Consider the following 21,970-nt stretch of genomic DNA (forward strand, 5'->3'; position numbering starts at 1 on the left):
TTCAGCAGTTGCTGTGTGTGAAGAGCCTCAGTGTATTTGGGGCAAACATGATGAATTTGGAGCTCAGTTCATGAAACAAATAATCAAAAAACAAACAAACAAAAAAAAGCTCATAAAATGATCACTGACTACTTGCCTTCCAAAAGAAACGTTTCGTCTGTGTTCAATGTATATTGGCCAAGTAGAGCTGGATTTATTTTCACCTGTTAGAAAAGGCTGTTGTTCTTCTGAAACACCACAAGAGGGTAGTTAAAGAGAGACTGAAATATGTGTAGGCTGACGGGATGGCTATGCTGGTTTGTGCAAGGTGAATGTGGCTTTAAATTATTTTTATACGTGTCTGATCTGTGAGGAGCTCTCCTGTTCCCTGCATAAATGACAGAAATCTCAATGGTGCTGTGGCAGGCAATGATCAGGTTGACTAAAGAGTGACCTTGCTTTATCACATTTAATAAGAGGGATCAGAAGTGGTCTGTACCCGGACCATTCAGCTAGATAGAGGTAATCATATTTTGCAGAGTTAGGCTTAAAGTGCATGGTGCTACAGTCCAGCAACAAAGCACGTTGCTTATGTTATGGGAATAAAAGATGCCTCTCTATTGCAAATGGTGCGTACGATGAGTCAACGTGTGTCAGACCCTCAAAGCCTCAGCCATTAATGAGGACATCAACCTGTGTTATCCATTACCTGCCTTTTGAAGGGGCTAACTGCAGTCAGCAGTGAATCGCTTCATTTGGAGATGAGGAAAAAAATTAAAGTCAAGTTTTCTAAGGACATAAACCAAAATGATTTATTTAACATCCATACAGCTGTCTGCTTCACACCAGCAGGTTTTTTGTTTTGTTTTGTTTTTCCCTGTTCTGCCCTATTCACCTTTGCCATGTCAGCTGAAGGCTAACAATCTGCTGATGTTGTCAAAGCCCTGCTGACCCCTGAGGAGGTCTGCCTGCCTCAAGGGGCTTTTCCTCAGAGTGCCTTGAGCAGGCAACTACAGTGAAGTGCAGCCTTTCAGCTGGACTAAGGGGCTGAAGCAGACCTGGTGGAGCCTCCAGCTCCCATTCCCACAGCCCCACATGCTCCTGCCCCCTGGCCAAACCACACCAAGAGCCTGGAAAAGGAGCTGTCCCCATTGGCATGGCACAGCCAGTGTCAGAGTCCCTCAGAAAGCAATGACTGAGGCATCTTGCACCCAAAGGCAGGTCCAGAGGCACAGCACACCAGTGGCTGCCAAATAGCTCACACCTGTGGGTACAGCAGCTGAAGGTTTAAACACTAATTGGCATAGAGATAGAATTAATTCTGTGCTGAAAATGCTTGTTCTGTGGTGAGCACTGCATGGAGGGCTCCTGTGTGCCTCACCAGGGTGGATGCGGGTACCCCCACACAGGGGGTGTCTGGTGATCCTCAGGACTGCCTCCTTGACTGGAGAGAAGTGGGTGCTGTTCCAGGGCAGGACAACCCCCTGAAGGCAGTGCCCTGCTCTGCTCACCTGAGTCACCAAAAGGGTTTCAATGAAGCCAAGCAGTGAGGTGAGCCAGCAATGAGGCAAAGCGCCATGTTGATGAGATGGTGACTTGCTCCCATGTGTCCTGCGGAGGGCAGGAGCAGCTTGGCCCCCCCAACTGGCTGTGCCACCCCACACTGGGCTCCTTCTAGCAGTGCTGGGGCTGCTACATGTGGAGGGGCCAGCAGCCCTGCAGCGTTATCATTGTGGTGCTACTGCGAGCCGTGGTTTGTTGTCAGTGGCACTATGTTATGACAGTCATTATGGTTTTAAATGACTCATTTTCCACTTAACTGTATTTTGTGGCTTATAAAGCATTTGGAGCTCTGCAGCAGTAAATGCATCACTTTGCTACAACAATATACTAATCTATTTCTTTGAAGGCTTTATTCAACAAAAGACAGTTGTTGCAGGTAGGTGCGTACAGACATCCAGCCTGTCCCTCGGGGCCTGGCCCACTGGGCCTTCGTCCTGGTGGCCCACCAGCATAGGTCAGAAAAATGTCATGCTGCTGGCGTATCTGCAGAAACCAATCTACATGTCTTTAGTATGACTTGCCGTAGCAGCGATTTGGCATCTTTTAGTGAGACAGAGAGAGATTGCCAGATATGCGTGAGAGAGAGAGGCTCTGTGTTTGTGCCAAGGTGGCCTTTGAGGCATTAGTGTCTTGCGGACCAACGTGGGTCTGCTCATACCAGTCAGTCCTGACTAATAAAGCCCCTCTAGACTCTTCGTTTTATTCATTTTATTTCGTTTTCACTCAGCGTGAGCTGAGGTTCGTGTGGGCACGGCCGGAAAAGCGGCTGCAGAGGGCAGTGTGGGAGAGAGAGAAAGCCGAGCCGACATGGCGGCGGGCTGCCGGCCCGTGGGCGCGCTCGGACGCTAGAGGGAGACGCCTGCCCGGCGGCGGCAGGGAGCAGGCTTTTTGAAGCTCTAAAGATGGACTTTTGGGGCTGTTTGTTTGCTTTTTTAAAAAGTCTTCAACAGATTTGTCTCTTCCGCGGCCTCCCAGGTGCTCTTGTGCCGGCCCGCAGCAAGGCGGCAGCTGGTGCCCCTCAGGCTGCTTTGGTGTTCTTAGCAAACCTTAGCAGTTCCCACTTCTGATTTGAGACCCACAAGGTGTTAGGATGAGAAAGCTCTTGTTTGATGTTACTTTGATAAAGGTATTTAGAGAAACATATCGAGGAATGCAGAAAATTGAAGTAAATACAGAAAAAAAAAAAGCAACAGCTGTAAGTTAAACTGTCACCTTTGGTGAGTTGAAAAAATTAAGAACTAAGAAAAGGAGCAGGTACAATAGGGCTCTTAAAATGTACTTATTTACTTGTTTGTTATCAAAAGGCACTGTGAACTCCTGTCTTTCTCTGTCAGTACCTCTGAATGCTCTCCCTTACAGGTTGGGCATACAAGATGGTGGAACTGGATTGTCCATGTGGCTGCGAGCCTGGCGGCAGAGGTGGGTCTGGCAGCTGGACAAGGTGGAATGGGAAAAGGTTGAATTTTTATCTCAAATGAGGTGGGGAAGGCTCTGGGGAGCAAGATCAACTCTTCGTGTATTGTTCTGTCCCAAATATTACTTTTATCTGATACGTTTGTGTGGGAAGGGTGTTTGTAAATACCCTCATGGCATGTCCTCACCAGCTGAGGCAGCATGGATGGCCAGCAGGTCAGTGGGTGCCAGGGTAGACAGCTGGTGTCTTGCTGTGCTCTCCAGGCAGCAGTCACTCCATTTTTGTACCTGGATGTGCTGTATCCTCTAGCTTGTGTATAAGAAGGCTTTTCTAGCTGAAATTGTGAGCATCCCATCATGATGTTCAGCGTGCTAGCCAAACTCAGGCTCTGCTAACATGGGGATGCAGCCTAACTATGTTGAATTAGAGGTACAATTTGCCCTTGCTCCCATAGTATGAAGATAAATTAAATGTGTGTTGTTCTGTAGCATGTTTCTGCAGATGATTGCATGTTGCAAAATTGTATTTAAAAGCAAAGAACTAGCAGTTTGAGTTTTGATTTCTTATCTAATCTGCTAGAGACTCTTTAAGAAGGTCATATTAAGAATCTGTGCCTCTGCTTCTTTCTCTGTGATATGACTCCCCCAGCCCCTCACCTTTTTCCTCCTGTAAAGAGCATGAAAGTCTGTTTTTGGAAAAATCTGTGTGAGAAGTTTCATGGTGCAGGTTTGGTTTGGTTTTGTTTGTTTCCCCTTCTCCCCCACTGTATTTGTTGATGTCCATTAGCAATGCAGTAAGTCTGTTCTGGCAGGTTATTCAGTTATATCTTTAGGTTGATTTGAATTTGGAGGGATTACAGTCAAAGTGGGCATCAGATTTTGAGAATTATTCTGCAATGACTGCAACAGAATTAGCAGTAATATAAAGCTAAACTGTATTTGACATCAAATTAATTTGTTCCCAGTCTCAACAGTTTTGTGATATTTGCTCTGAATGGCACCAAAACTTCCTGATAAAACAGAGAACAGTCTATCTCCAGGAAATCTACCATAAAGTATTCGGATCTCTTTCTAATTGACTGTTTACATGAGTTTCCATTAAATTCTGGCATCCAGACTACAGTGGGATCATTCTGGACCTTATTTTTATGCATATACCTTTCACAACTTCAGTTTTACTCAAATATGCAGGACTGAATTTGCCTGTCACTGCAAGGCTAAATCCAGAATGTCCTTGACTTTCACTTCCAAAATACTTTGCATGTGAATGTCTGCAGCATTTTGGTGAGTGAGCTAAGCACTATGTTAAACCTAGGAATCCAACTGAAAAATAAGAAGACAACACTGCAACACTATACTTACCAGGGTTTTATTTTTATTTTTGTTACCGTAAACATATTCCACTATTAAAACTGCAGTGAAAGACCATGGCATTGCAAGCTGAACTCCTCAGGACAGGAAAAAGACCTCCCAAAGATAGCTATATATATGTATATCAGATGGGAAACAGTAAAAAGAGACAAAAAGTGATGGTTAAATACAGGTTTGTAGGATTTTGTTTTATCTAGAATACTAGATTAGGAGTTTGGGTTTTTACAAAGGAAGATGAGTTTACTGCTTTCTTTTGGCATGTGGCTGTCTTCAGGCAATTCTGAAGGATTCTTTGAATGGCTTAAGTATTGGCAAACAGGGAGTTTAGTGGCCTGTAAAAACAGCTGATGGGTATAAAAACAGTGCATTGATATTAGCCTGGAAGAGGATGTTTTGAGAGGATGGTTTATGAGGATATTTATGATTTTAAGGAAGGGACAGAGGATTGTCTAACAGGTATATGAACAGAATATCTAAAAAGCTATGAATGGGAATGATCTGTATGTAATAGAAAACTTGGATACAAAATAAAATGTTTTGATGTGAATATCTGAACCTGCAAGTGGTGCAAAGGCAGGTTAAAGGGCCGATGAAGCTTGTGATTATTTTTTTTTCTGTTTTGTAGGTAGCTGAAGGTGATAACTCTTCCGCTGTTGAGCATCAGGGAAATTCCAGGAGTTCCTAAATTTGCCACAGGTGGGAAAAACTTTTATTAAAGTTGTTGCTGGAAGAGTTATGGCAAAATCACCTGTTTTGCTTCACTAAACAAAACTGTTGTGCTTTTATTCCACCTGTGGAATAGAAGGGGAACAGGCTACCTGGGAACGCCACCAGGTAGCCTGTTCCAAAAAAAAAATCCAAAAACTGTGTATTTTTGTATTGTCTTTTCAGCTAAGTAAGACACTGGCAGAATTACATAGTTTACTGAGTATCAAAATAAGCCTAATTGTCCAAATTTCTCTGTTTGGGAAATTTGTATTATATATGTATATCATACGTTATGCTTGAATCTCCATCCTGTAGATCTATGAAAACAATAAATAAAAAAGTCACTGTTCTGGGTAGAGAATGCAACTCTCCTGCTAACTTCAAAAGACAAAACAGGAAATGTCATTTTGAAGTAATGTTAAAGCCCCAGCGCAACTCCAGTCTGAGGTTGTTTGCCACCAGATCAAACAGAGAGCTGGGACCATACCAGCTTTAGGAAGCAGAGTTCAGCTCTCCGGGAATCATAACAAAGCTATATGTACTCCAGAACAAGACAAGTTTCTCAGGGCTGTTAAGTCCTGGGTATTCTCAGTAACCAGACTTCCAGGTTCCCAAAATACTGACAGACCAGTCCGGCAAACCCAAAGCAGTTTCTAATGAAGGTATTTTCCTTTGAAATCTGACCAAAGGCTCACTTCCCATATTTTCCCTGAGAGACCCACAGACCATAAATTTGAGTGTACTGCCAGCTTTGGTAGACACAAGTTTCCAAAGGCTGCTGGTCCTGTAGCACTTAAACTAAATTCCCTTTCACTTAATTTGTGTCTTCCATGCCCGTGATGTGAAATCCCTGCATCCTGCTAGCTGAGAATATGGAGGAAACTTGCCTCTGTTGTCGGAAGCTATTATATTTCCATGAAGCATTTATGGTTTGGTTCGTTGCATTTTTCCAGCGTTTTCCTGGAAAAATTTCAGCAGCTCTAATTCTGCCTCGTGTGTTTAGGTGGCAAATGCTGCAGGGCACAGCCTGGCACACTGAATGTGTAGATGTGGTACTGAGCCCTATTTGCACCTGAGTCGTAATGCCTGAAGGCTACCACAAAACTCCAGATTCTCAGTGGGCTTTGTATGCTTGGCTTAGGTATGTTTTCCACCACGTCACAGATAATACATCGCACCTGGCTGAAAAGGCTTTGATACTTAGGATCTCATGTAGCTACAGAAACAGCACAGAGGGGAGTTGCTGCCTATTGCACCAGGAGAGAGCTTCACCTCAAAGCAGCTGCTGCATGTTGTGCTGTGATGACTTAAGCTGTTCCCAGTAGGGCTATTTGCTTGTTTAGATTTACTTAGTCTTGGATCTGAGTTACCTGTGCTAGACTGTGCAAAGCAGGAAAACCAGGCTTACTACCCAGGTATGAAACGTCCAAGGCTATGCACAGATAGCCTTACCTTGACAGGATGGGCTTCGGTGCCAGAGTTTTTTCAGTGGTTTAAGTGTGTCCAGTTTTTCAGGAAATAAAGAAGCACTTTAAGGCATAATTTGATGGAAGCTAAAACCAATAACCTACCTTTCAGGTGAGCTTCTGTAGTAGGTGGGACGTGATAGCATGGTGGAAAGTATGTAGGTATTCGCTTGTAGGCTACAGCTGCTCGAAGACTGGCTTCCTTCCTTCCTTCAGCCACATCCTAATCCAGGCTAGGGTACTGAAGAATACACTTAGCATTTTACAGCACCATAGAAAATACTTGAGTATTTGCACTGAAGGCAGAACTTGTTGATCTTGTGGAAAGTATTTTATTCCTAGGGGTCTTGGTAAGTCTTGGATTTTGCTGATATCTTAATGCGTGGAGGGCTGATTTTCTAATGATCAGGATGATCTCTGAGCATGTAATATTTCTACATTTCACACACTTAAATGTGTGTGATTTTTTTTCCTTTTTTGTTTGTTAGGATGCCTTCAAGTCAAGAGGCATCTTATAAATGGGGAATCTGGTCAAAGGAAAATGAAATCCAAGACTGCATAAGCCTGATGAAGGAGGAAGTGAGAGCTCAGCCATGGATTCCGTAGTCTGTCCTTCTCCCCTCCTCTGTACACATCATTAGCAGTCTTGTTATTCTACAGAGCAAGTATCCAGATGAATTACAAGTCAAAAAGGAGAGAAGGGATATAGAATAATGTTTTAAGCCTCAGAACAGGTCACTTCAAGTGATGAGCGACTTTTGTTTTGTTGGAATTCTTTCCAGCATTGCCAGTGCTCATGCTGCTCTTTACAGGAACAAAAGGCTTGTCTATTCTGAGTTGCAGTGCAGCATTTTTTGCCTGCCCTAAATTCACTTAATTTTAACTTAATCACTCCATATTTTTTCATGTTTCTGTGAGGCTACCATGTTGCTGTCTCAGCAGTAATAGTGAGAAGTTGAAAGAAGTTAATCGTGCTGCGTAGCTCAATGCCTTATGGTTTATTATTAAGAATAAAGACAAGTACTCCACTATTTAATCTCTAATGTGCAGTTAACTTAATTCCTAATCCTCTAAAGAGATGGTGTTCTTCCTAATGCTTTGGCTTCTGCCTTGCTTTCAAGCTGTGCATGAAACTTAAAAGCCAAAATACTCAGTGCTGAGAAAATTTTAATAAATGCATGCATAACTCAGTCTGCATTTGCTTCTGCTTAAACATTCAGGGAGAGAAGTTTTCCTCTTATTAGAGTGCCTGATTGAAATGAATGCTTAGGGGGCTGCTTTCCCATTCTTGTGCTACTGATGCGTGGTGCAGCACAGACAGCCTGGACTGATACGGGATTAGTTTAGTTCTCTGCTCTAAGCATTGGTAACTGTCTAAAATACCTCTTTCTCCTTGTCTGCTAGTTCTTTTCTTAGCCTGGCCGCCTCCTCCCTCCCTATTATTTTCATAGTTCCATGCTAGATCTGACTGAGTATTCACTGAGGACATGTGGGCTGTGCTACAAGTTAATAAGCTTCTGCAAGCCGTTAGTTCTTTACAGTGATATTTTTCTTTATTTCCAGTGTATTACGGTGTGATGGCATTTAACAAACAAGCTTCAGCTGCAGAGTTTTGGCATTGTGTTTTCACTCATGGAAAACCTTGCGCGTGTCCCTGTTCGCTCTTCATCTATAAGCCTGGGTATGAGCCCCATGCTTGCCCAGACAACATCCGTGCTCAGGTTATGTTTTCAGACTGCATGTAGTTGCCAAAAGCCTGTTGTTTTGGTATTTTATTTTCATTGCCTCTCCTTTTTGGGTATGTTTAACTTTAGCCTCTTTCAATCTTCCTGTTTTACTACTATCCCGCACATTCGTTTTATTCCACTCAGCTAATTGGATTAATGCACTTAGTGTATTTATTGCACAGTATTGATTTGATAATACCTCTCATACACTCTTCACCATAATCTCTTATTTTCTTTGGACAACGCTAAATGCTTCTCCACCCCCACCTTTGCACTTAGACTTCATGTGTAAGATCACAGCAGTGATTAAACCCCCCTGAAGCTAATCATGCTGTGCCCTGCAGGCCTGGTGTGCCTGGCTGACTTCTCCTTAGCCTTCACTGCTTAGGAAAGTGTTGGATAATGCTTTCAATAGCTGCTCAGTGCTAATGTAGGTGATCTCACAAAATTTGAGGCTTGTGTTTTTGCAAGTGGTTAGTCACTTGAGTGCTTAGCTTTGGTGCCTTTGGGGGAGGTTAAATACCTCAAATATTTGCTTGCCTGTGCTTACTTTTCAATGTTCAAACTTCTGGCAAGAGCTCAGCATCCAAATTCCCCGATGACCTGTGAAAATCTCTGCCTAAGTGTCTAAAGCATGTAAGTCTAAAGCTTTCCTAGAGTCAAGAATTGTTTGCAACATGCAAAGTCTAATTCACCGGAATTATCAGTGGCTTTCCAGAAAGTATGGCAAAACAGAGCCTGTGTTGATTCCCTCTCTGTTGTTGTTTGACAGTCAGGTGCGTGTTCAAGTATGTGTGAGCTATGCAGGGTTTTCAGCTTCACGTGTATCTTTATTTTTATCCCCAGTTCCTGAAAAAAACATGTTAGTTATATAGACTGCACTCTAAAAACCTGAAATGGTGTGCTGGGCTGGACAGTGGTTTTCCCCAACTGAGCTGAGGCTTCCTTCTACCTCATCTGCCTTTGCTTGCCTTTGTGTGGCCATGCTGAGTGCAGCCGAGGCCTCGTGTGCTGCTGAGGCTGTCTGAGGCTGGTCCTGTGCAAGGAGCTACTTGCACACAGGATCCTGGCAGTTCTCCCATCTCCTCCAAACAACATCACAATGATGAAATAGTTTGGTGCAGAAGGAATGGGAAGCAAAATGGTCTGCTTGCCCCTTTTTGGAGTTGATCTGACATGCTGGAAATAGGGTTTCCTCTGCTCAGAGAGGTTGTGTAGCCCAGAGCAGAGGTTAATGCTCTCTCAAGCAGAGAGCGTGCTCTCCAGGTGTAGGCAGTTTTATTTTCTGTCTCACTCTGCAGTTGTTGCTGAGTGTTAAAAGATATTTTCATTATACTAAGGCAGTTGTAAGACATTACCTCCATTTGACAGCCTCTACACCAGCTTGCTGCTCTCATCAAGCAGATGCATTTCTTTACTTTCAGTATCAACACGTCACTTGTCTGAGATCCAAAGCCGTGGCATGAGGAGAGGACCATCAGAAAATAACAGGCTGTGTACATGAGGTGTCTGGGAATGCTGTCACACAGGTACCAAAGGAAGGTGGGATTGTGAGGGGATTTTTGTGTGTGCGCCCTATATGACAATACATTGACTGCAATTTTAGGTTAAAAAGAAATCCTCTTGAGGCTAAAACTGCAACCCAGGACAGCAAGTTCCTTGGGGTAATTTGCTTGTGTTAGTGGGGAGTTAGAGCCCTTAACTCTCCCTGGAGACTGGCAGGGAGGTTGCTTTTTGTTGTTGTTTTATATATATATATGTTTTATATATATATATAAAACATATATTTATATATATATATTTATTATAAATATATAATATATATTTATATTTATTTATTTATTATTATTATTATTTTATTTTATTTTATTTAAGAAAATGTGGGGAAGAGAAGCCAGCAGTCTCCCAGGCAGTGTTGTATCTCCTGTAGAAAAAGAAGCTGAGCCAAAGCAATCTCTCTAGAGACAGTTGCACGTTGGGGTTTTATAGCCTCATCTTCTACAGCTTATCCTGAGCCAGGCTCCCCCTGTATGAGGCTGTGACCTATTTAATTCCAGACCTGGGAGGGAGGCCAGTGCTGGGTTAGGGCAGTGGATTTGGGTTGTACTGGGCTTGCTTTCTGCTCTGTGTTCCCATGTGCCCTTCTGCTTGCATGAAGCAACTCAGGTAGCGCTTCATCTTGAAAGCTCGGCATTGGTGCGTTTTTTACATACAGCAGACAAATACCTCATCAGTGCTTTGAGGTGCTGCCATGAGTTGGTTTCATGACAACTTTGAGGAAAGAAACATTTGGGATGCTTTTTTTTTTTTTTTTTGCTTTAAAATGTTGCTTGAGAAAAAGTAACTTCTCTTCCAAGTGAGTTTCTGCTGTCTGTAATGCTTCTTCCAGCTTCTCTCCAACTCTAGGGCAGGCTGTCAACAATTATCTGTCACTTTCTTTCTTTTTCTTCCTCCAAAGCATTTTCCAGGTTAACTTCCTTCCCCCTCCCTTTCTGCAGGATACCTGTTCTCTGGGAGCCCCGTGGGATACTCGGCACAGCCTCAACACCTGGAGGAGGGCAGTGGGACTGGGGCTGGGTGAGCTCACAGCAGCAGCTGGCTGGGGGTGATTGCTGGTGATTTCCACGCAGCCTGGGAACAGGGTTTAGCAACCAGTCCTTTTGCATTTGGGGGGCTGCAGCTGTGCCTTCGGGGCAGGAGTTGCCAGGCGGTGAGGGTGTGTTGCAAAGAGAGGGGCCTGGGGAACTGTGTGGTGCTTTGGGAGGCAGGAGGGCATCATTAGGTCAGATGGTGCATGAGCTGGCTTTTTTGGAGCAGTGGTGGATGTATTTAAGACAGACCATTTGAAAAAGGCTGAAACTCCTGACTAGGACCAAGTAGAGGCCTAAGAAAGGTAAGGCAGGGTGCCTTCCATCTGTTACCATCAAAAAAAGGCTAATGCCTGAAATAACTCTGATTTTCATCCAGAGTGAGTGTAAATGCATTTCTAATTGGGTTGTGTTTGCTGTCTGACTTGAGCTCTGTCACCATATAGGGCAGGAGAGTAGTGGCCTCTGTTAGAGCTGATGGGAATGAAGGGTTTTGAGTGTGTGAGATGGCTTGTCTTTTAATAGGGTTGCTTCCTTTTGAGCTGGGAAGAAAGCAAATATTAGCTGCTGCTTCAACAGCTTAAGCATATCTGAAGACGTTTTGCAACATCTCATTTCATGTCCCCTATAGCCTTGCACGGTATCAGTACTGCTGTCATCATCAGGTGCTGGATGGTTGGAAGTGTTAGCAGTGGAGCTACTTTAATGCTGAAAAGCGAGGTGTCAGACTCTGCAGCGCAACGCATGACAAATGGCGTCTGCTAAAGCAGGCTCTTCAAGTTAAAGCTAAGGGACCTTGGCCCTTTATTTTAGGATGAGCTTGGTAGTTGTATGCAGTTACTAGTGTAATGGCAGATGAAACCATTTTGTCTTAGGAAATTTCTGGTTTTCTGTGCTGTAATCCACAATGATGCAAGTCTGAGGAAACGGGTTACTCAACACAACAAAACCCTGTCTGATGAGAGTTTTCTTAGGAGCTCTAGCTCCCAAGCTAGATTACAAAGGAGGAGGACGTGCTATTGTAGCCATGCTCCCATGAGAGCACCTGTATGATCCTTGTTTTCTATTGACCACAACTGTAACCTGCAGAACTCTGCACAGAAATAATCCTACTGTGAGCTGCTTTTGATGCCAAGAGATGATTCTCAAATTGTGCAACTCCCTGTTTTCTATTCAAAGATTGTGCCTGAGTTGTCTTTCTGCATTTGATCCACTGAACCTTTCTCTTTTGTTTCTTTTTTTTTTTTTTTTTTTACCAGTTTCTGTTGCTTTTCTACTATGTGCTTCAGAGACCGAAAATAGCTACACTGCTGAGAATGAGTAGGGAGGCAGAAAAGCAGCAGGAAAAATTGCTAGCTGTATCTGCCTAACCTTAGCCATTATTTGACAAAATAAACCTTTTTCACTTCCTTCCCTTGTGACAATTTATCTCTGACCAAAGTTTTGCTTTTATTTCGTTATTAATAAATCTATTTACCCCTTAGTGAAGAGGATTACTTACTACTCTAATTTGCTAATTCTTCACACCTTTTTTTTAGCAGTGTAATAGCTGATAGCCTCTTGTTTATGGGAGGCCCAGCCTTGGGCTGCAGCTAGCTCCTGAGCTGTGAACAAATGTTTTTCTAGTCTGGGAACTGTCTTAAAACAGCAGTGCAATGCTTATGAAATGGGAGCATAAGCTAATTTATAACATGCTGTTCTTCTGTTGTGAGGAAGTAAATACTTTGCAAGGTAACCGAGCACCTCCAACCAGCTCAGCTGCCTGCATCCCATGTGTGTAGCTGTGGGTGGAAGTTTTGGTGGTGTTTCTGAACAGCGTGCAAACAGGCTTGTTACTGCTTAGCTATATTCACATCACTGGGTGGAAATAAGTCTTTGTCAAACCGCATTGCTTTGTAGTGGCTGACCTTGTTTAAAAACCTGAACTTACAAAATAGATTTTGTTTCTGACAGTAGTTTCTCAGCAAGTTAAGTCATGCTCGGCAAGTACCTGGGGGGCAGGAACATCCTCTTGTAAAATTTAGTATCGGCCTGTTTAAGGAGAGTACCACTTCAGCTCAGCAGAACCAGCAGAAGAGAGCCTTTGAGGTGCTTAATCAAGGGATTGGTATCAGCTTTTGGGAAATGAAACAACCATACATTCCCATTAAATAAATATAATTGAAAAGCTGCAGTACTGTATATTTTTGGTATACTTTGCCTGTAAAACGTCTTGAAGTTTGATGCAAGCTGTTGAGGAGTATTTACCAGAGAATGCATTCCCCATATAATGAGTTGACTCGTGGCTTCAGTTAGGTTAGATGGAAATACAGAAGCCCTTAAATAGGAGAAGTGGCTGGGGACGCTGACCTGCCAGGGCATGCTGCTGGATAAGTTAGGCTGACAGTTGTCTTTGTACCGCCTGTGGTTTGTGTGTAAGTCTAGCACCAGACTGTCTAAGCAACATAAAACTGATTATGATTTTAAGAGCCATGAAGAATGTATTAAGAGACAGGTTATAACAAAAATGGAAAAGTTTACATAAATGGAAGTGTCTGGTTGCACAAAAATAACAGCTAACAGGTGGTTAGTACTAACAAGGTAAATAGAAATAAATTATGGTTTGGATGCAGTGCTGTTGCCTTGTTGAAGATACCTAGCAATTTAATAAGCTCCAGGAACAAATTCCTAAGGGCCCGGTCCTGCATTGCACTCTGCAAATGGATTTAATTGAATTGTAATGAGGCTAGTTATGGACAACTGTTCCACTTACACACAGCTTATTGCAGGATTAGGTTTAAACTCCTCAGTACAACATATGTTAGAGTGTTACTTCAAAATTTAAAATTTCAAGCTTTGGGGTGGGCTTGTGATCTTCAAAACCTATGAGGTTGACAATATACTAAAAATGGTGGCATGCTTTGTGTTCCTGTTATAAGCAAGGAACTTCATTAATAAAGAATATGTTCGTACATCCTTAAATATTAATAGCCAAACTTATGCCTGTGAGAGAGATCATTCTGAACAAGATGATTTTTTATTCCTGGAAGTGTTTGCGTATTGACAGTTTTAAAAGAGCAACAAACACCTCCAAATATTTGTTTAGAAATAAAATTGGCTATAGGGCTGACTAATGTTGTTGAGGATTGGGATCCAATTGTGTGACATATCAAAGGAGTCTGGCAAGCTCAATTCCCTGAATGGGAGCTCTGAGGGAAGAAGCAGTCCCACAATGGCAACTTGTGCCACACAATACAATTTTCATCCTGAGATGTTTTCTCTGGAGGTGAGAGAAGCATATTTTAGTGAAATGTATGATTTCATCATCTTTTAGGTGGAAAGCAGGCAAAGTTTGAGGCTTCTATAGGAAGGATGAGCTGAAGTCATTTAACCTGCATCTTGCATATCAAATTATTTTCTTCTCACTGCAGACAAAGTATTTGTCCACTTCTAAATAACTTGCTCTCAGGCTTATGTATAAACCTGTGCTGAAATATAACACTATAATTACTGCCCAACTGTTTTTAAATAGGTAAAAATGACCTATCAATACATTATAAACAGAGATAACTGAATATTTTATTAATGTTTTCTGAAATCGTCAATTATTTCTATTTGGATATCAATTAGTTTGCTTTTAAACAGAATTCAGAGTAGTAGCATTCAATTCACTTACTCTAAATTAGATGGCAGTATGTTTCACTTAATATAAATTGTGTGTGATTACTTACAATCAGTTTAAATCGATAAGTTTGTGATGGATTTTTACCCTGTGCTGTGGTTTCCCAGTAATAAATCCCTTGTTTAGTCCAGAAGGCATCGCTTCTTTTGGCAGCTTTCCACGCATTTCAGTAATGAGTATTGGATAGGCACAGTTTTAACAAATCAGCGTTTAAGAAAAAAAAGTCCCTGTAGAGGATAAATGCATTAAAAAAAATCAATTTAACTCAACTAGCCCCAATTCAAATGAATAGAATACTCAGCTTTAAGAATCTTAAGAGACTGTTCCTTGTGGCAGGTACTTGTACATATCCTGGCCTAATAATTTTAAATTTATTAATCAAAATGCTTTGTCTGTAATTGAAGGGTTGGAAACTGCTGTAACTTTACAAAACTCGTGGAGGATAGGTGCAGAACGTTATTTTAGTTTGCTTAATTGAGTCCCAAGCTGGGGTGACTTGTTCTTGAGGTTGTGCCACCGATCTGCAGAAAACATTGTCTTTACCCCACAAGAGAAGGCTAATGTGAACCAGAGGAGTTGTTCTGGAAAAATTTCATCGAGGTCACAGAACATAATAAAAGACAATCCTCTCATCTCCAAAACTGCTTGTTTGGATTTGTTTTTTAATGGGAGTAGGGAAAAGAGCTCCAAAAGCACTGGTAAGGCAGCAGGCACTTATGGATGGTGACGCCCTGGCTTCTGTGGATGACTTTGAGTGATAGCTGGCTGGTGAGATGGGTAGGAAAGCTGCTTGTGATCTCCTACACAATGAAGGAAGACACGGGCACTAGTGGTGATGGAGCACAGTGAAAGCCAGCCTGGCTGTGGCACTGCACTGGCAGGAATGACAGCCTCCATCCTCCCGTACTGTTGAAAATCCTGGTGGAAAATCTGTTGGTCTCCAGCATATACTCAATTTAATCACATGGGAATGGCTTTGGTAATTAATTGAACTAGAATGCAGAAATCGATTTTCGTCTTTCTGGAATGGAAAGCTGCTTCTAGGCCAGGAAGCTGTTCCCCATCTCTCCTCTGAGCTCTATTCTCAGACTCATTTATGCTGTAGTGTGAATATACGTATGCTCAGCCTTTCTCCCATTTCATGCTTCAGCTCCTGGTTATAAAAGGCACACACTAACAGAGTGTTGCTTCCCAAGCCTGAGCAGACTTCATGAAGCAATTCTTAGAAGAAATAAAGCATGGAAATGAATTAGTGAAATTCTGAGCTTCAAAGACCACCAAAAAAGCCAGGCAGGGCCGAGCACTGCAAGGTCAGGCAGTTGGGAGGCAGCAATGTAGTGAAGATCTGCAGGAAGAGAGCAATGCAGTATAAATCACCTGGTTGTTTTGGTGTTAGCACAGTAGGTTAAGGATAACTTGGATAAAACCTCTGGAACTTTAATGCAAGCATCAGGGCTGAAAATGTACCAGCGTTGGAGGCTCCTCTGAGGAACAGGTAACTGTTGAACCAGCTGTGCCAAGACTGCATGGACAACTTTCTGGGAAACGCCGTGGACCCTCTGAGCCTTTCCCTAGGATAAAACTGCAGCTTTCTGCTGCAGTGCCCCGAGTGACAGCCTGGGCCGTTGGCTAACTGGCCGTCAGGGGAGGCATGCGCTCTGCAGCAGCAAGCCCCATGCAGGTGCCTCTGGGCTGGCCGTGTTTCACCTGCTGGCTGCTGTTCCTTTGTATGCAGTCGATCCATTTTTCATGCTATTCTTGAGCACTCGCGTCCTTTAGGAAGCAGGTGGCAGTCATGGAGCTCCTGCAGCCAGGAGGGTGGTGAAGGGACATTTACCAGCATGGGTTGCCTTTTGTTTTTAAGGGATCTGCTGGCTGCCTTGGCAAGAAATAGAAACTGTTCGTGGCTATTTCTCTTCAGCAGAACAAAGTGTGCTGGGTTGTACATTCTGGTCCTTCATCTGTTTTCCCTGGGATGGCGCAGGGGTTCTTAGCGTTTGTTAATAGACTAACCTACAATCTCCACATATGTGCTCTGTGTGTTTGTGCCAGGCTTATGCCCCCAGCCTTCCTCCTGCTGCTTTTTCAGAAATATGTTATTAGTCCCTCAACACGAAGGATTATTTTTTATCTGGGCTACCTAAGTGCTCTAATTTGTAAAGTAATTTCCCCTGAATTCAGGTCTTGCATCAAGGCTAACGCCAAAAGAGCTATTCAAGGTGTGCATGCATGTGTATAATTTTACGCTTTTAATTCATTTGATTTAGCTGAGGCTATTAGATTCCTGTTGTTCACAGTATGGCTGACTATTTGTAGGCTACATAAATTAAATATTCCTTTCCTGGTACTGTGTAACTTAACAATTAAAACTACCTAATAATATTCTCCCATATAATTCCGTCACATGCTCTTTAATCTCAGAAATACTTCACAGGGGTAAGGTGCAATGTTACCACCCCCAGCCCCTCTGCCACAATTTTTCCTTAAATGGCCCAAAGTTGTATTGCACTCTGATCCAATTGCCTAACAAATGTGATGGCTGAGCTAATAAAGTCACAAAGACCAAACCTGTAGTCAATTCTTCCCATACAATGACTTCACTAACCTTTTTTTTTTTTTTTTCCACTGTACAGACTTACTGGCCAGCAAAGAACAACATCAAAACTTGTGTATCACATTTTTGGGATCTAAGATTACTTCAGAATCAGTCATTTTCTATGTAATGAGGATGGATCCTCTTCCCAATAGCAATTCTCCTGGACTCCGTTATAATACAATTTGTATTTATTCTTTAGGTGAACATTTTAATTTATTTTTGGTGAATAGCTTAATGATAACCAGCTAATGAGACAACTGCGCATGTTGAGAATGCTTGTTCCAATAGGAATTGTGACTTTGTGTGATACCATTTTTTCTATCCTGCTTTGTTTGTGTGCCAAATGGTAGTTGTGTACCATGCTCACCTCTCATGCTGTTTTTCAAAAGCTTCTGATGGCGGAAACCACACTTGAATGCTAGCTGAATCTGTATGTATTCTATCATTTGTGGAATTAATATGAAAAGAAAAAAAATACGCAAATTAATCTTTTCTGTATATCCATTGAAACTTTAAATTCAGGGGGAAAACGTTTGTCCACGTTATTGTCACCAGTCCTCTCATGTTAAAAGATTTGTTGCATCTTTCTGTTACTTCTAAATCTAGAAAGCTACCTAGATTTGGAGGGTGTACTTTTCCTCTTAAAAACAGGGATGTGGTAGACTAGACCAAACTGCCTATTTGCAAGGAACACCTCTGGAGGAGCTGTAGTCAATGCCCAAAGGTCTGGTACGGTATTTCTTCCTTCTGGCTGCATGTACTAAGGAATTGTCTTTCCATTTCAGGCTGCCTGCAAATCTGTCTTCTCAGGCTGCTGCACCGGTGTTTCAGAGTGGAGAAAACTTCCTATCCTGGACACTTGCAAAGGATTTGTTTTATCTAAAGTTTCAGTAGGAGTGATTAATTGCTTTGTAACAGGCCATAATATGGACATGTGCTCTTAGGTAGTCATCTTCCTCACTCAGGTACAGTAACCATCAGAAAACTTCTCTTCGTGTCCAAGACTATTCACGGGGAGCTAACAAGCCTGCTCTCCCACTCATAAACTTCAATTTCAACATCGCTTGTGAGACATTGGAAAAGTGCCCTACAGCCTGTATCTCATGGCTTCTGTGAGCCAGGGCACGAGGAGGTTTGTGTCCAACTTGCAGTGTGCGTGGCAGGGAGTCAGTCACTTCCACTCGAATGGAAACTGGTTTTGAAAAATACTTGCCCGAGAGCAAAGCTGAAAGTAATTATAGCACATGAGACCAAAGTTGGAACCGTTGCTGATAGGCAATGAAAAATGACTGTCTGTTGAAGACAGTGCCCATCCTTTTCTCTTTATCACAGTGTCTGGTTTACACTCACTTGGCTGTAATTGCAGCACTTAGCATTTCTCATTGTTGGAGCCTTTCAGGTGTCATTCCTTCAGTGCCATAACTACTGGGCTTCCTGACCTGTGCTTTAAAGCCCCTCTTGAGGTGTTGCAAGGCGATAGCTTAGGGAAGAAATATGTTCATTATTACTCCTTTTTTCTCTGCTTATGGAATCCACAGCAATTGCACAATAGCAACTGATAAGGAGCCCTGTGATCTTAAGTGGAGTTCCAGTGAGGTACACAAGCCTGTCGCGGTGGTGCCTAAGGGTCTGCAGTTACTTTCAGCATGTTTACTGCATCCAAAGCAGGCCAGATGAAAATGGGTTCTTGTGATGGGTATTGACCAGGCTGCCATCTTTGCTTTTTTTTTTTTTGGTATTGCTCAAGACCGTTTGCCAGTGCATCACAGTTCAACATGCTATTTTTCTTCCTGTGCCTTTTAGGCAAGTATCTGAGCCAATGCCTGCAGAAAGTTTTGCATAAGGCTGTTAGCAAAATTCCTACCCGTAGCCACCTACGCTCCTGCTGAAGCCTCTGGCTGAGCAATCCTGCTGTCTTCGGTAGGAAAGGCAGCAGCAACAGACTGCAGCTGAATCCTGAGAGGTAACAAGCCTGCAGTCAGGCTGTGATCCCCAACAGAAGCAGTTAGTAAACTCATCACCCAGGAAGGATATGTGTGCTTAGTGGGTGCAGGATGCCTTGAACAGTGGGGCATAGGTCTCCTCTCCCACATCCCGTTGCACACTGGTGTGGAACAGTGTATCTGGCACATTGTTAAACACTTTGAGATGCAAGGCTGGTCCTTTGCTCTCTAAAGCTGCTTTGTGTGAACAGACTGTATGCTTTCTCCTGGCCCTTGCATGTGGCTTGAAACATGCGGATGGTTCTGGTGGAGGTACGCTTGAACACCTTGAGATTAGCTCCTTGGAAGTCTGATTTCTCCATGCCTTTTAGAGCAGCGGTTCTTTCCAAGGATTCATTAGTATGCTGCTGTGTCACCTCCCAAATGCTTTTCATCTTTGGGTAGCTGTGCCCATTACTACAGACTTGCCAAACATCTCAGATCTTTGCCGTTGTTACAGCTGATCCACATTCCTATGGATGATTTTGCATTTCAGTGTTGTGAAATTTCAGAGGGGACTCAACTTGCCTTCTGCTCATTAGTTGTTTCTGGAGACATCCCTGCTGATGTATACTGAACTCTGACAGGTAATAGGGCTGCAATCAGAGGAGGCAAAAAAGTGTTCTCTGCAAAAACTCTTCCTCCCCTTGTTCTCCTTTCTCCAAGAAAAGGTACGTGAGCTGGAGGATGCTGAATCCGAACAGCAGAAGGTGTTGGGTCCTGCTCACCTCCCCAGGAGAATGGGGAGTGACAGGTTTAAACTCCCTATTGCTCTCCTGGCTTGCTGCAAGAGTTGTGTGCGACCTTGTGTCAGAGGCATGGGAATCCACCCAAATCCTGCATGTCTGTGCATGTGACAAGTAGTGTTCTTTAACCTTGGCTTGGTGTGAAGGCAAACTGCCTGAAGAAAGAACTGGAGTCAGAGGAGAAGGAAACATTGCTCCACCAGAAACTGGGAGGTCTTTACTTGCTGCTCTTATTTTTATGCTTTACAAAGAATGAACAGGGAGAGTGTGAGACTCCACTCATAAATAAAATCCTTTACATAGTTTGCAAACTCAGGCAATTACATTTGTGTTCAATTAATGTTAAGCCACTGAAGATTCAGTGCAAGTGCATTCAAATTTCCCTTTCTCCAGTCTAAAACCATTTATCTCAAGTGAGACCCGGAGGTAGCCTCTTGTGAACGTACCCACTGGTTAACAAGTAATCTGCTAAAGAAAATAAGTGCTTCTTTTACAACAGTATTTTAAAGATTTCTGTATGTGCTTTCTTGTGAGAAAGTGTTTTCTGCAAGGATCTTGTGGTTCCTTTGGCAAGAGGTGACTTGACAAATGTGCTGTCCCTGTAAACAAAACAGCTATGTTTCAAAACTGAAGTCTTTTGATCTGTGTAGAAGGGATGGATTTCCCCCCCTTACACACAACTGCATTCTTAGGTTAAGTTGCAAGTCCAGTGAATGAATCAAAGACTTGGCTTTAACAAGTCCCTATCTTAAAAAAAAAAAGGAGGGGGGAAGCATTGGGATGAGGTTTATGACATTTCTTCTCCCCCCCATCTCTTGCTGTGAAGGTGATAATATTAAATTCATGTTGTCAAAACATTTGACCAGTGCCTTGGCCTCTGTGTATCTAATGACCAGTGAACTTGAGTTGAATGTGGAAGCTTATAGAAGCTTAGGTGGGAGCTTGTAGGTTAGCTACAAGACAGAGCTGCTTTTCATAGCGATTGTATGCTCAAATATTATTTTTATTTTATTTTATTTTTTTTTGCCACTGCTATGCTTCTTGACGTTTTGCAGCTTGCATCCTCTCTCTGCCCTCTGACTTAGAAAAAGGATTGTCTGCATGGTTTCTGCTGTGGTATGTTTTCATTTCAATTGCAAGTGGCTATTAGTATTCCACAAATAACCATTCAGGCACTTGGGTTTCTCAGCAAAAGGAGAACTTAAAACAAGAACAAATGTGATATTTAAGATAGATGTTTTCAGGAAAGCTTATGGGTTGTGCCCAGAGACTGCCAGACTTCCTTAGTGACCTGGGTTGTTTCTCTGATTGTCTCCCAATGTTTTTTACGTGCAGTTTTTCTCTTTGTAACAAGGACAGATCATCAAACTTGTGTTGTATTCTTATTTCCCTCACCACCCGCCCCCCTAACACCACCACCATTAGGCACAGGGAGATTTCCTATTGCTTAATTACCAAAAAGCAAACTGGAATTAAGTGCTTTTTCCTGAAGGAGTTGGGGTAGCTTGTACCCTTGGGGACTTCAGGAGCTCAGGGTGCTAGGAGGGAGCCCACTGTTCCTCTTGGGCTGTGCCACTTGGTAACCATCCCTTGGCTCTGTCCTGTGGCTTTCTTCTCAGCCTTGTCTTCTGACTCGAGTTCATCCGTGTCGAATAAGCATGGCTAAAGCTGAATTGCCGAATCCTGGGGACTGCAGCGGAGTTGGTACGTAGCAGCTAACTCCTCGGAGAAGAGGAGCAGTTGGTGCTCGCCATGGCTGAGTGCGTCTGAAGAACATAAAGGAATTTGGGATGCACAGACTGTAATGTCTTTCATCTTGCTAGTGTATTACCCTACAGGATCCTTTCTGGGAGCTTTGAAATTTTTCACGATTAAATGGAGCTCTCAAGTGACCTATTCACTTGTCCTCCCGTTCCTGTGAGGGAGGGAGTCTTGGATCACTGGACTGTTAGCACAAGGACATTTTTAATGCAGAGAAGTTGTTTGTTGTGTTTTCTTTCTATTTTTCTTTCTATTTTTCTAATAGTTGAATTGGGCTGGTTCCAGCCCAAATTTATAATAAAGCCCTTCTGTATGTTTTGAAGGGCTGAAAGCATAATCACTACTTTCTCATTTAAATTCTAAAATTGCCTTTCAAATCTTACCTTTGTCATTTCTTTTGTAAAAGTCT

The 21,970-nt window shown here is 42.7% G+C and overlaps 1 long non-coding RNA gene across 2 annotated transcripts; it reads left to right on the forward strand.

The window, feature by feature from the left end:
- Positions 1-1,316: 1,316 nt before the first annotated feature.
- LOC137842277 (uncharacterized) lies at positions 1,317-21,752 on the forward strand. 2 transcript variants are annotated; one of them, XR_011088995.1, is made up of 5 exons: positions 1,317-1,530; positions 2,902-2,961; positions 4,952-5,022; positions 17,110-17,271; positions 17,883-21,752. It is a non-coding gene; the product is annotated as an uncharacterized lncRNA (long non-coding RNA). The 2 variants fall into 2 exon arrangements; XR_011088994.1 differs by lacking the exon at positions 17,883-21,752 and having other exon boundaries at positions 17,110-17,874.
- Positions 21,753-21,970: the final 218 nt, after the last annotated feature.

The sequence above is a fragment of the Anas acuta genome, chromosome 19 (assembly GCF_963932015.1).
Source record: "Anas acuta chromosome 19, bAnaAcu1.1, whole genome shotgun sequence".
Lineage (NCBI taxonomy): Eukaryota > Metazoa > Chordata > Aves > Anseriformes > Anatidae > Anas > Anas acuta.